The sequence below is a fragment of the Natator depressus genome, chromosome 7 (genome assembly GCF_965152275.1).
Source record: "Natator depressus isolate rNatDep1 chromosome 7, rNatDep2.hap1, whole genome shotgun sequence".
Classification (NCBI taxonomy): Eukaryota; Metazoa; Chordata; order Testudines; family Cheloniidae; genus Natator; species Natator depressus.
In genome coordinates, this window is record NC_134240.1 from 115,124,578 (window position 1) to 115,140,770 (window position 16,193).

Sequence of the window (16,193 nt, forward strand, 5' to 3'; positions counted from 1 at the left end):
TTTCTGATGCTGCTGAAGTCTGAGAGATTTAATTCCAACATGTCAAAAATTCTCATTTAAAAACAGCTGATCTAATGAGATTTCAGCCATTTGAGGCCAGCATTTCATGCATCCAATGAAGTGAGCTGTAGCTCACGAAAGCTTATGCTCAACTAAATTTGTTAGTCTCTAAGATGCCACAAGTACTCCCTTTCTTTTTGCGAATACAGACTAACATGGCTGCTACTCTGAAACCTATCATTTCATAACAATGGCTCACTAGGCTTATGCCTGTTAATAGGATCCTAACCCTTAATTTGGCCTTGAATCTGAATCTCATCTTAAATCTCATCTGGATTTGGAGGCTTATTTATATTTTATTGGAACTGGAGTCCCAATCCCTGGTTTTATATTTTACCCAGGTTAAGCATTTTGAAGAAGGTTTAATGATTTGAGAAGAGACACCATCTGTTTGTAAGGGAATTGTCAGCAGGGGAGGGACAAACAGAGGCTGAAAACTGAGAAAATGATTAAAATAGCACCCATATGGCTTTTTAAAGCCACAGTGGTAGCATAGATTAAAGTCCATTTAGCAGGGGAAGGAGGTCTGTCAGATGCCTTTCACCAGCATTAGGTATCACTAATTTTATTCATAATTCAGATTTTTTTCATGCCCTTCTCCTGATGGACCTCCCCTCTCCACTCCTGGAATGCTGATATTTTAATATGTGGATCGCCCAGTCCAAAGCACCACTGTGATCCACAGGGCACCTATAGAAATAAAAAAATAACATTATGAAAACTGAGCTGGGGAAAACGCAAACTCCCTTCTGCCTGATATCCTTTATGATTTGCACAAGGCAGTCACTTTCCTCAGTTCCCTTAGGTTTTCATACTTCAGATGCTAATTCCAAACACCCCCTTACCTTTGTGAGTGTTGGAAACCCACAACAAAACTTTGCTGCCTGGAACCATCTCTAACAAAGGGCAGAAGAAATAAAGCTGGCATGGCTATATTTGAATTTTGCTACCAGTTTAGCACCTTGTGGCTTAATGTATAAGTTTCATGACTCACTCTGGGGATTGCACTTGCTTTCTGGGTAACACAACCTCCTCTCGCTTTGTTCCTCCTCACAGTACAAATTGGTCATCTGCTACCACTAAAGGAAGCAACTCCCTTATTAGTCATATCTAGATATACAAAATTAATACCTGAGGCAACAGTGGGCTAGTTAACTCACCAGCTTCTGGTATGTGGCCATCCCACATTTCAGAGTAGTTTAATGGGTATCAGAGTTTCAAATACATGAGACATCTGTATGATAGTCTCTAAACAAATCCCACAGCCTGAACACCCCACAAAACGTTTCTAGCAGCCTGTAGATTTGCACAACACACAAATCCCCAGGGGATACAGGGGATGACGCCGAAAGAAAAATCCTTAACCTCTGGGAGGCCCAACTTTCAGCTGTGCCATATCTCATTATTTAGCCATCATCACTATTTATACAGCAATTCATTATGTGCCCTTCACAACATGATCTGGCACATTATATAATTAAAAGCAATAGATCACGTTATATTGTGTACAATAGGCAGTAAGAGTAACCAAGCAGATACACTGCTGCTCAGCCTTGTCCTTTAGCGGTATAGCATGTTACTGGCCTAGTACAACACTAGAAGCCTGCACAGAAGCAGACTGTGTCTGTATAACCAGTGTTACACTGTATGCCCTTCTGCCTCATCCAAAAAGATCTGAAGACGCAGCAGTTCAATAGGTCACCGCAAATAGAATTTTAACTCCTTTTAGGAGGGGGGTTTCGGGCAGTCGCTGACGTGTAGGCAATGGTAGAGGGAGGGACAACAGTTGAGAGGCTGAGGCTGTTCACTGGTAACCTACTGAGGGTCAGGGCCAGCACTCGACTTACTTCTGAACACAAGTAAGCTCTACCTTGTCAACTGAGCCTTTCTATTTCATTTTTCTTGGTAAATCAAATCAATAGAACTTAACGTGACATATTAGCTTTAATATGAGCTATTCTAAAGGTCATTTACACCATTTATTGGTGGAATGCCACAATTTCATTTTCAAAAATGGGTGGTTTTTATGTTGAGCTCTGGCCTGTACATAGCAGCCAAAGGTTCAATGTTATCAACAACTTCCTCTCCCTCCTCTTGCACAGGAGGAGACCAGTAGTAGAAATGGTCCCACATCCAGCCATACCCAAACTTGAGAAGTCTGGATCTAATTCTGACCGCATCACTGCTGCCCTATCCTACCTCTAATTGGACAAAACAAAACGGACTCCTATCAGATCTCTAAAACTTTGGGGGAAAGTTTGGAACTGGAGCCAAACTTTGCAGCTCAGGCCCAAGATCTAATGAAGAACTGAGACCTGCTCACAATAATGCAAAGGATGGGGTTGAGATTTTGGCATCAAGGTTCTCAAAATTCCAATACAGGGTGGAGTACAGTAGCACAGCCTATCAACCATCCCTCAAAGCAGAGGAAGTTGATCATCTGCAATATGCCTTAGGGCATGTCTACACTGCATCAGGGAGCAAGTCTCCCAGCCCAGGTCCACAGATCGGTGCTTGCAGGGCTTGTGCCGGTGCTCCAAAAACAGTTGTGAAGACGCAGCTTTGACACTGCGGCTCAGGCTGGAGCTCTGGCACTCAAGCCCACTCAACCTCCCCCAGGCTTAGGAGCCCGAGCTCCTGCCTGAGCCATAACATCTACACAGCTATATCTAGAGCACAAGCCTTGCCAGCACAAATCTGTGGATCTGGGCTGGAAGACTCGCTTCCAGATGTGGACATAGACATGCACTTAGAGACTACAAGCAGATCACCACTGAATGCTCTGAAAGACGTTCAGAGTTCTTAGCCGTAAGCAAAAATATTCTATAGTGCACATGGTGATCCCACCTTGTGCAAGCAAGAATCGCTGTAGCTAAGCATCACGGTATAGGTCTACAGCCTGTGGCAACAAGCATTGGAGCCCAGGTTGACAGACTCTCGCTTGCGCTACCATGCTAAAAATAACTGTGTCGATGTTGTGGCTCGGGCTCTCAAGTCTGGGAAGAAGATGCTATTTTTAGCATGAGTCCAGCAAACCTAAGTCTGTTGACCCAGGTTTGGAGGCTCCCTGCCACTGGCTGTGTAGACATACCTTAATTCTTCTCAAGATCTCAGGAAACCCTTAGCAGCCACATAGCTATCTATCTTTTTCTCTCCCATCCTAGTAAGGTAGATACTGCAGTACCTCTAGCTCCCACTTTGGGGAAAAAAAAAAAAAGCATTTAAAAAGGCATATCAACATGTTCCTGTAGCTGCATGTAATTTTTTTCTTCCATCTGACCTGAAATATAAGGAGACATGGCAAAAAATTCTAAATGCCCTCTATGTAAACATCTCCATTGACATCAGCAGCTGTAAAGCCACCAAAACATCTTCATTTGGAAACACCTGCAAAGGCATTTAAGAATGTATCGCTGTATGAGAAATCTATTTTTGTTTGTACAAAAAATACTGGAGTCCCTTCTTTAGACTGTTTCCTTAAGAGATCATCAGCTGAAAAAAAATAAGAGATAGTATGCCGGTTACCAGCATCAGGATGCTAAACCACATGAAGCCAGTCTCACCCCACAAACAGTGGTGACTAATATGATCCAGGGGAGATGATTTAACAGGTTTATTCATGTAACAGGATGGGTGGTTGCTGTATCTCCCCACTTCTTACACACTATAGGAATTCTCTCATTTCAGAGGAATTCTGTGCCAAAGCTGCTCTGAGAAATAAAGGATCTAAAGGTTTGACACAGGTATACTCATGTTGTGGGTATTTGTGTAGGCTGTGCATGCACTTCTTACATACATGTTTGCAAAGAAAGTATTACTATCATATGTAGATTCTGCAGTCAACAACTGACTCAACTCTTAAAAGCTAATTTAATTGTGATTAGTTAACTAATAAACAAAACCCACAATATTCATAATACAGCATTAAAGTAATTCTGTTGTGTAATTTCTATACAGGATGAAAGGAAAACTGTGCAAAACAAAGCCACACTTAATTAGCCTTTGGATCTTGCTCGGGTGTTAGACACCCAGCCTACAGATTTGGTGTCAGCACGACTCACCAGGACACCGCAAAAAACGTGATTTTATATTAAATATAAAAAACTATATTAAAAGACTGTTAAAGTTCCATAGTCAATCACTCAAGAGTTTGGAAATGCCAGAAATAAGGGTTGCCTGAGCAACCTTAATTCAGCCCCCTTGCACCAATGCATTATATTACAGTCTTTAATTACAATGATCACATATGATTTTTTCCATAGGACCCAGGCCTCCTTCAGTGCACAGTATGGACGATATTCACTATTGACCAGCTATTCAATATTTTGCTTTATCCTCATTGTTCAATGTGTGACATCCCCCCACCCAATACCTCGGTTGCAGTGCACTATTCAAACCCTGCAATGAAAACAGAATTTAGTAGTTGCCTTCTGGGCTTTTCTATGGCACTCATCGCTTTAGTATCCAAGTGCTTCACAAACTTTCATTTATTTTCACAAGTCCTCTCTGAGCTGGTGGGGGATTATCCCCATTTTACAAATGGGAAATTAGGGCACAGAGAGATTAAAGTAAAAAGTTTCCACTAATTTTGGGTGCCCATTTTGAGACCATTTAAGGCCAATTTTCCAGAGTACTTAGTAGTATACAGCACTCCATATTTTTAAAGTACAACTCCCGTTGTCTTCAAGTGCAGACGTAAGTACTCTGCACATCTGCAAATCAGATGCCATAATCTCAAATTGGGCACCCAGAAAATCAAGAACACAGCCAGTGATGGAAGCGACTCACCTAGCATAACATAGCAACTGTGACAGAGGCAGAGATAGAATCTAATTCCTCGGGGCAATATTCAACTGCTTTAAACACGAGACCTCTGTCTGCCTCATTCAATCCACACCTTTCAACTTCTGCAATAAATGGGGCAAGAGCCCCACAGACCACAGCCTTTCACCAGATAAACCTCAGTCATTCTTTGCACTGAATGAGGTAGGAGTCCTGTGAAAAAAAAGTTAAGTGATCATGTTATTAAAGACTCTGTCATGTACATTCACTGTCCTGGCAACCTTAATTCTAGCTGCTATTAAAGCTATTCTAGCTGCTATTTCCTAATTTGAGTGCTTGACTTGGCAACCTTAATCAGGAGTGAAAGTAAAATGCAGATCTTACCGGTAAGGGGTGCTCTGGCCCCCGCAGAAGGGGCGTAGCCTTGGGCAGAAGGGGTTGGGCTGGGGGTCAGCATCCCCCAGCCAGTCCACCTTTGCTTCCTAGCCCAGGGCTCCAGCAGCCATTTAAAGGGCCAGGGACTCTGGCAGGCGCAGCCACAGTAGCAGCAGCTGGAGCCCCGGGGCCCTTTTAAATCGTGGCCCTGCGGCAGCTACTTCTTCCCCCCGCCCCGTCTGCGGCTGGGAGCGGAGTGGCAAAAGGGGCAGCGATATTACAGCACTGCCCTTTTTGCACCCCCCATCGGCGGCCCTGCTGGGTCATCGCTGCCCCTTTTGCGCCCCCCATTGGCAACCCTGCTGGTAGGGACCAGGCAGGGCCACCAGTCGGGGGCGCAAAAGGGGCAGCAACGTTAAAGTGCTGCTGTGGCAGGGAGTTAAAGTCATGGTATGGGCTGGTACTGGCAGCTACCTTTTACCAGTACGCCATACCGGCCCGTACCCCCTTACTTTCACCCCTGACCTTAATATTCTTCTGAAACTGAAAGAGACAACTTTTATCATGTGGACCATATCAGCATCTACAGGGTTTGAACCTTTAGGTTCACCACACAGACCTCTGTTATTTGAGCTAACAGAGTAGCCAATAGCAGTGGTAAGTTGTCATTTTGTATGTGGACCAGCACTAGAAGGGAAGAAGACAACTCGCAAGAGGGTTTCACAGATATTTGCTGAGAGCAGAGGAATGGTGAAACTCACAAAACTTGGTTTTCATTCCAGGCTCTAGAGAAGAGTGTGTTCTGTGGACACAGCCCCTTCTGCCCATTTCCTCCAAAGCATGAGCCCTTCTGTCCCCATCCCCTCCAACCTGTTCCTGTCCCAAGCCTCCTCTACCAGCTCTTCCTCCCAATCTCTTGCATTTCTATACTTCTTATCCAGCTTTTGTCATTCTAGGCAGGCTGTTCCTCCTTCTCCACACTGCCTGAGCACCAGCAGGGGAAGAGTGCAGAGCACAGACTCTGATCACTCTTGGTTTCCTTGCCCAACACCACAGTGGTACTTGGCTACCGGGACAGACCTGCTCAGCCCCCACAACCCTAGGCTGGAGTATGCCCACTGCAGATGGAGGCCATGTCTACACTACAGGTGCTACAGCAGCATAATTTCGGCACCATAGCTATGCTGCCGTAACTCTGTAGTGTAGATGCAAACTGCAGCAATGGAAGGGGTTCTTCCATCGCCATAACGACACCAGCTCCCTGAGCAAGGCGGAAGTAGCTGCATCTACACTGGGGGGTTAGCGCAGCATAGCTACAGGATTCAAGGGTATGAATTTTTCATAAGTGTAGACCAGGCTGGAATCTTTGGAAAATTTAGCTGCCAAGCTATACTAACCTCTACTGAGCATGTGCAAATAGAGATATTTCAAAGGCTTATAACTTGGCCAAATTAAGGTGTCTCCCACCTCCCGCCCAGGAACAGCAAAACACACATCCTTGACAGCAGGACAACCCCACACCACATGTTACGCCCCTGCTCCAAAACATGGAGGCGTTACAGCTTCCCAGTGAAATAGTTGTAAGAATTATTTTATCGTGGGGAAAATACATTTTTCTCTAACCTTGTTCTTGATAATGGCAAACCATTTTTGCTGAAGCTTTCCAAAAACATTCAGTCTGGGGCAGACACTCAGCATGGAAAATATCAGTCTAAACCGTTAAAATTTGGCTAAGTTTTAAGCAACGTGAAAACAAGATAACACTTGGCAATCTTAACTGTAGGCAGCACTGCCAGCTCCGCCTATAATATGAATAAACAAATGATAAAAACAACTGTTTGACTTTGTCTGAGACTGCACCACCTGCAGGAGAAAAAGAAAATCTAGCCTCAAGAAAACCTACAAGATCTGAAAGTGAAGTCTGTGATCATCTAAAACGATTTAATTGAAGGTCCAAGCCAACCAAATCTATCAACAGTCTTCAAGCCTGATATGCTGCCACAGAGCCAGGCCAGCCTAGGCAAGGAGTAAGCCCCACTAATAAAGCCCCAAAATCCTTGCATCACACTTTGACCACAAAGGCCTCACTCATGCAACTTCTTGCATGGGAACAGACTACTGTGTCCATGTAGAGACCCACCATCTTCAGTGACAGGGGCTCAGTGCTGCCACAGCAGTCCTACCGTGTGCAAGATGTTGCAGGATTGGGGCTTAAGGCTATTCAGATATAGTTATCTGCTATTAAGCTGATGTATTGTCATAGAGATTTCAGTCCCCTGTCATACGACACAGCAACTCCTAGCTTGCGGGGGTGTTGTAGCCATGTTGGGCACAGGATATGTGAGAGAGATATTACCTCACCTATCTTGTCTCTCACAGCAACTCCTGACCAGCCTCAGTAGTTAACATTGAGGGACAGAGAAAACTGCTTGTTTACCTGCACCTAAGCAAAGGAGATAACAGCTTTTAAAAGATTTGCCAGGTCTCGGCTGTTTCCTAGGGCAGCTGCAAGAATTTATACTCGTCAGCTTTATATATCACAATAATTTGTAGACACAAAGATCAAACATCTTACAAAAGGCTGCTTTGTGTTACAACAAGCTTGCAGGAAAAACTCTCAAGGCATCGGAAAATAAGGAAGTTTTGTGCAGCAGCACTGCCGCCTAATGTACAACACAGGAATTTCAAGAAAAAAGCTTTTAGTTATTGATCGAAGTTCTCCATTTTCCTTGGTCTTTTCTCTAGCGGTCCCCACCAACTATTCTGCCATTTATCAGACAATTTCCTGCTACTAAAAAAACCTCGATAATGGGGGATTTCAATTATCCCCATATTGACTGGGTACATATCACCTCAGGAAGGGATGCAGAGATAATTTTCTTGACACCTTAAATGACTGCTTCTTGGAGCAGCTAGTCCTGGAACCCACAAAAGGAGAGGCAATTCTTGATTTAGTTCTAAGTGGAGCACAGGATCAGGTACAAGAGGTGAGTATAGCTGGACTGCTTGGTAATAGTGACCATAATATAAATTAAATGTAACATCCCTGTGGCGGGGAAAACACCACAGCGGCCCAACACTGTAGCATTTAATTTCAGAAAGGGGAACTACACAAAAATGAGGAGGTTAATTAAACAGAAATTAAAAGGTACAGCACCAAAAGTAAAATCGCTGCAAGCTGCATGGGAACCTTTTAAAGACACCATAATAGAGGCTCAACTTAAATGTATACTCCAAATTAAAAAACATAGTAAGAGAACCAAAAAAGAGCCACCGTGGCTAAACAACAAAGTAAAAGAAGCAGTGAGAGGCAAAAAGGTATCCTTTAAAAAGTGAAAGTTAAATCCTAATGAGGAAAATGGAAAGGAGCATAAACTTTGGCAAATGAAGTGTAAAAATATAATTAGGAAGGCCAAAAAACAATTTGAAGAACAGCTAGCCAAAGACTCAAAAAGTAATAGCAAAAAAAATGTTAAGTACATTAGAAGCAGGAAGCCTGCTAAACAACCAGTCGGGCCATTGGACGATCGAGATGATAAAGGAGCACTCAAGAACGATAAGGCCGTTGCTGAGAATTCTTTGCATTGGTCTTCATAGTTCAGAATGTGAGGGAGATTCCCAAACCTCAGCCATTCTTTTTAGGTGACAAATCTGAGGAACTGTCCCAGGCTGATGTGTCATTAGAGGAGGTTTTGGAACAAATTGATAAACTAAACAGTAACAAGCCACCAGGACCAGATGTTATTCATCCACACAGGGCTGTCCCTGGGATTTATGGGGCCCTACGCAGTATTATTAAACTGGTGCACCTATGCAAATCCCTCCTCTCTTCCCTCCCACACCCTGCTCACCCACTTCCAGTCAAATCCCTGAACCCAAATGAAGCGAATGACATTTGAAAAAAACACTCTTCTGCAATTTCTTTCTAAAGAAAATGAAGCATGTTTTCCACTGCATGCCAGATGGTTAAGACTGGACATGCAGAAGGTACCTAATTAAACGCACTAAATTTGGGAATAAAAAATGTCAGTCATGGAGTTTTGATATGCCCTGAAGTTTGTCAGAGATCTATTTGCAAAAACTCTGTAGTAAGGATGAGTCAGCTGTCTTGCTGAATACAACATTAAATGTTATGGAATACATGATGCAGCTCTTTTCTGTTTTACATTTTCTTAATCAGTATTTCTAAGCTCATTTTATATTTTAAATGTACTCTTAAGCCTTCATAAAGTAATCATTCTAGACTACTACATATTTAACTCACTGAAACAAGGACATTATTTTAAATTAATCAGTCACAGAGGTTTAGTGTGTTCCTAACAACATTCGTTGCTTTTAGAAAAAGGGAACACTAACTTACTTTGTGTGATGAAATTTCACCAACTTTAAAAAAATATGTTTCCAAAGATTTTAGGCATAACAAAGGATTTTATATCTTACTAGGTACTGATTTTGCTGGAGGGTTCTCTTAAAACTAGTTCATCAGATAGAAGTAAAGAGAGGGAAACTCTTTGTCCAACTAACTGGAAGAAAAGGGGTGTTGTCCCTTTACAGGCTCTCTTCAACGAGGGGAGAGGGGGGTAAAGGGAGAAAGGGATGGAAAGAAAGGACAGGAAGACTTTGGAAACAATTTTTTTTTCTATAGTAATTAAAATTAAAATGTGTATTTTAGATAAGGGTGGTCTTTTGAAGGATTAATTTAAAAAACTGTATGTCTGAAGATCCAATCATTTAAGGCTAAAGATGATTGTACACCTAAAAATCTATGCAAGAATTTTTTAGAGACGTGATTTTATAATCTTCATCAACTTCACAAATAAAATATTTTAAAGCAAATTTTAAACTGAGGTCCTGTAGACTAACATGTTCTGAGTAAATATTATAGTAATGCACAACTATTTTTGTCAGTAAATTCAGAAACTGACAGTATATATCTGGGGGTTGGCAAATGCCTGTTAAATGGCTTCATTTACCACTTGAATGGCTCTTTAACAGGTTCAATGTTGTGCCAACAGGTCTGGCAGTCTTAAAGGCTTTTTCACTTAAGCTACTAGATCTTGCATCTGAAGAAGTGGGGTTTTTACCCACAGAAGCTTATGCTCAAATAAATCTGCTAGTCTTTAAGGTGCCACCAGACTCCTTGTTGTTTTTGTGGATACAGACTAACACGGCTACCCCCTGATACTAGATCCTCTCTGGAGCTAGCTGTGGGAGGCTTCAGGAAGGTTCAGAACAGGGAGAGGAAGAGCCGGGAGGGTGGACACTAAGATCCAATGGTGCCCCAAATTTTCAGGTGTCTTATGCAACCATGTATGCTGCGTATGCCTAAGGACAGCCCTGCACCCAAGAGTTCTGAAGGGACTCAAATGTGAAATTGCAGAACTACTAACTGTAGGCTGTAACCTATCATTTAAATCAGCTTCTGTACCAAATGACTGGAGGATAGCTAATGTGATGCCAATTTTTAAAAAGGGCTCCAGAGGTGACCCTGGCAATCCTGACTTCAGTACCGGGCAAACTGCTTGAAACTATTGTAAAAAACAAAATGGTCAGACACAAAGATGAACGTAATTTGTTGGGAAACAGTCAACATGGTTTTTGTAAAGAGAAATCATGCCTCACCAATCTACTAGAATTCTCTGAGGGGGTCAACAAGCATGTGGACAAGGAGGATCCAGTGGATATAGTGTATTTAAATTTTCAGAAAGCCTTTGACAAGGTCCCTCACCAAAGGCTCTTAAAGAAAGTAAGCAGTCATGGGATAAGAGGGATTGGTTTCTCTCATGGATTGGTAACTGATTAAAAGATAGGAAACAAAGGGTAGGAATAAATGGTCGGTTTTCAGAATGGAGAAAGGTAAATAGTGGTGTCCCCCAGGGGTCTGTACTGGTCCCAGTCCTATTTAACACATTCATAAATGACCTGGAAAAAGGGGTAAACAGTAAGGTGGCAAAATCTGCAGATGATACAAAACTACTCAAGATAGTTAAGTCCCAAGCAGACTGCAAACAGCTACAAAAGGATCTCTCAAAACTGGGTGACTGGGCAACACAATATCAGGTGAAATTCAATGTTGATAAATGCAAAGTAATGCACACTGGAAAACATAATCCCAACTATACATATAAAATGATGGGGTATAAATTAGCTGTTACCACTCAAGAAAGAGATCTTGGAGTCATTGTGGATAGTTCTCTGAAAACATCCACTCAATGTGCAGTGGCAGTCAAAAAAACTAACAGAATGTTGGGAATCATTAAGAAAGGGATGGATAATAAAACAGAAAATATCATATTGCCTCTATATAAATCCATGGTATGCCCACATCTTGAATACTGCGTGCAGATGTGGTCACCCCATCTCAAAAAAGATATACTGGACTTGGAAAAAGTTCGGAAAAGGGCAATAAACATGATTGGGATATGGAACGGCTGCGTATGAGGAGAGATTAATAAGACGACTTTTCAGCTTAGAAAAGAGACAACTAACGGCGGATATGACAGAGGTTTATAAAATCATGACTGGTATGGAGAAAGTAAATAAGGAAGTGTTTTTTACTCCGTCTCATAATGCAAGAACTAGGGGCCACCAAATGAAATTAATAGGCAGCAGGTTTAAAACAAACAAAAGGAAGTATTTTTTTCACACAACGCAAAACCTGTGGAACTCCTTGCCAGAGGATTTTGTGAAGGCCAAGACTATAACAGGGTTCAAAAAAGAACCCTGTTATAGATAAATTCATGGAGGATAGGTCCATAAAATGGCTGTTGGCCAGGATGGCCATGGATGGTGTCCATAGCCTCTCTGTTTGCCAGAAGCTGGGAAGCCATGGGCGACAGGGGATGGATCACTTGATGATTACCTGTTCTGTTCATTCCCTCTGGGGCACCTGGCATTGGCTACTGTCAGAAGACAGGATACTGGGCTAGATGGACCTTTGGTCTAACTCAGTGTGGCCGTCCTTATGTTATTTTCTAGGGTGACAGTCCCCAGTGGGGTAAGCCTATGTGTATCATCCTCACATAGAGACCAACTGAGGATGTGAATTTAATATTCTACAACAGAATCCCGAACACAAGTAAACACCTGTAGTGCTACAAAGATGCGTGTCTTTCAGGGGAACATGCCCATCTTTTGTGCACCAGACTAGAGTGGTGTTCCTGTCTCCTGCAAACCCCCTTCTGTGGCTGTTCTAATTACATTTCTCACATCACTCTTTTATTTTGGGGGCAACTTCTAAGTTGGGGCAACTTCTAAGGCTCCACTAAGTCTCTGGGCCTACATGTAAATCTGCTACTGGCACTGGAAGCAGAGTACGGTGAGCATAGGTCTCTGACTCGAGTTATGTTTTGGGGGCACTAAAATACATCTGTGAGCAGAGTTCCACTGGGAAGTGTCTGCTGTATCTGTACATTGTCCTGTGGATAGTGATAGAAGATAAGAAATTCTCTGTTCATTGTCCCCGGTGGTAATTTGCGACTCCTGATGGTCAGCCTTCCCATTTTAAATAAGATGTAAATACTATCCATGAGGGTAAATACTATCCATGAGGCCAAATCCTATACTAACAGACCTCAAAAGGTCAGCAGCAACAGAAATAGACTAAAGAAATGAATGATCTTTAGAAAATGCCCAGGTTTGGCAGACTTATAACTTGCAAGTTCAATCAGTTGATTTAGTGAGAATCATTTAGGTGTTTTCCATATATTTGAATTTACCAGGGTCTAAATGGGGGATACAGACACAGAAAAGTGATTCATGCAGGAAACTAAAAATGCTGTGGGCTTCATTCCATTAGTGTGATTAAAAATAACTTTGCAAGAGCCTATCTTTACGATTCTTTCTTACGGAAACAATTTTAAAAAATAAAAATGAGGGGACACTAAATTTGTGTGAAATGGATGTAACTTTGGGACCAAAATGAGAGCAATGCCTCTTGATATGTAGGACAGTTGAAAGGTATGTGTGTTTGTATAGATAATCAGCAAGCGGCAGAAAGTCATCTTAGTGACTAAGGAGTAGAGCTGCATGGATAAGTGATTTTTTAGTTCCAAAAAATAAATTTAAAGAAAAGAAAATCAGTTCAGGTTGAACCAAAACTTTTTGGAATTTTTGGTGAATCAGAAAAAGCCGGAAAATTTTGTTTTGGGTTGAATAAAATGTTTCATTTAACTCAAAATTAAATGTTTTGATTTGGAGCATTTTAAATCTTTTTAAATAAAACCAAAGGAAATGAAGAGCTAGATTCACATAAACAAATATGATCCCACCTCCTCCCCACTTCCTGTTGTAAACTGCTGTTTGATGCTTAATTTTGGTGGGTGGGTGGGGGTGGTTTGATTCTGATATAGTGTTTTTAAATCAGACTGCACTCCTGCATGATTAAAAGGCACCAAAGCACACTGGTATGAAAGACTGTATAATTATTAAGTATTGTGAAATTACATGTTTTTAATAATGTATGTCTGAATATGAAGAAAAATTAGTAGACCTATAGTTTATGTGCACACCATGTCCAGGTACCCCTGCTGTCTCTTATAATTAACTGGAAGTCAAGACACCTGGAATTTCAAATCATTCCTCCACAAAGGAACAGCTGAGCCTTACTCTAAGCAGGCAGATTCTGCTGAAGTTAATACTTTTCAATTGATGTTAATCCTTTAAGATTCCCCGTGTGGTTACTGTAGTTAGATGAAGTCCTGAAACATAAACCCTTGTATCAGAGGCCTGGTATGAGACCTAAGCCATGAACTAAAGTAATGGTAAAGACTTTGTTAACATAAAGCAAAGTTAACCTGTGAGCAAGAGGCAGGCCCTGCTCAGAGTCTTGCAAGGAGAGGGCTGATGTTGCAAAAACATACATACCTAAAAGGTACTGAACACTAGAGATATAAACATATGCCAGGATGGTACCAGAACACTCCGATACTAGCACATTCCACACAGAAAACAAGGAACATGCTGACCCATTGTAAAGACAGGGGCAAAATGGTAATATGATGGATGGGGTTGTTTTGATCAAACCAATATGTACAAGGTGATAGATGGCACCTTACTATGTAGAGGGGTTGTACCTCAATACTTCAGGAGTGAGGCGTAACTTGTTTGTACCTATGTATAAGAATGCACCCCTGAGAGGTTGTCTTTGTCTGGCGTAGGGGGCAGTGATAAATCCCACCACTGACTGAGCCGGTCCATTGTCAGGGAGCATATATGTATGAGCAGAACTGTAGACATCTGATCCAAGGAGCTAGAGACTGTGTTCCATGCGAATAAACCTGGCTGGGCGCCTTCGTACCTCATTGGAGTCTGTGGTTCTTGGGGTTTCTCTCGGGGTCTGCTATGCCAGCTATCTGCACAGAGCCAGTGCAACACGCAGAGGGAACACACGCATGCAGCCGACTGCTATCAACATTGGATAGAGCAGAACACCACACTGGTGATGCTTGATGACAGTTACAGCCTGTAACAGACTTTGAGCCAGGAAGATCCCACTCCGTGCCAAGGAACTGCAGTTGCAACAAAGCAAGGCCAGCATAAGGATGGAGGGAAGGAATATGGGTTTATAATGTTCAAGTATGCAAGTTGTTTGACTTTTTCTTCCATTTGGTTAGGGACTGAGTGGGGGAGAGTTGTTAAGTACAAGGGACTCAATATTTGGAGAAGTAGCCTGCTGTAGAGAAGTGGGCAGAGGGTTAGGAGCCAGTGTTTTGTAAAAATTTTAATCCTGGCTCTAAGACTGATTTGTTGTGTGGTCTTGTACAAGTTATCAACAATAAAGTTCCCCTAAAACAGCAATTTAATCTGCCCATATGGAGCCAATGCCTTTAACAGAACTTCATGCCAGTGTAAACATCAATCTGCTCAGATCAAATTGCATGGTTAGGAGCTTAAGAGTGTAAACTTGTTGATAAAGTGATTGTCTTTAGTTATCTATTATGGCTCTTGTCAAATATATAGATGCCCCAGGAATAATAATCACAACTGTGCCTCAGTTTCCATATATAATTATATTTCACTGTGATGGCATCAGGTATATAGTGCTTTGAATATGTGTACACATGCACGTTATGCAGCTATTAGACAGTCTGTGTGGGTGTGTTATGCAGGCAAACATATAGCCACATATCACTGAAAACCATACCCATGATGTTTTTAAGAGCAGCCACGTATGATTAGCTTTCTCCTTCTGAAAGCTAATGGTCTGTTACAGTTTACACAGCGAATTCCTCTATGCATTTCACTGTAGTAACATGCTTCAAACTTAATAACATAATTTACAAAATAAAGTCTGAGCTATGTGAGCAAAGCTGTCTATGAAAAAATATCTAGCAAAGTTTTCACAGGTTTGGCGCTCTCTGTAACAGATGAATTGAATATTATGAAACTTTGTTTTAAAAAATGTTTCTGCTTGTATGATAAACATCAGCCGCAGGGGCAATTGAGGAGAAAGTTTTAAATGTTTGAAAAGAGCTGCTTAGGTCATATCATTTACTGAGCCAAATTGTGCTGGGGAAAGAGACAAGCTTACACAGAGCTGTTCTTCAGGCTCGCCTCAGCCAACATTTTTTTTTTTCAAACGGGGGTACCTAAAGCCCCTCAAGTTGTGGGGAAGGGAGAGATTTAGGGTGCGGGGCTTGGAAAGCCTGGGACTTAACTAAGCAGACCACTTGTTCGCTATTAAACCCCTAGACAATCCTGCTTTCCTCGGGTTTGTCCCTCCTCGGGCAAAACCAGACGTGGTTTTGGGCGGCCTCAGGCGGGGGCTGCCGTTTTGAAGAGCGCCCGGCCCCACCCCCAGCAGTGTGACCGTGCCAGCAATGTCATGCTGAGCCGGGGGGGGGGGGGGGTTAGCGGCACAAGCTTAAAAATGGGTTCCCCCCGCCCCCTCTCCCAGCCCGACCTTCCAGGCACCCGTGAGTCCCAGGTCCCACCGGCGAAGGCAGGGTCACGCCGTTCCCGAAAGACCCGACACG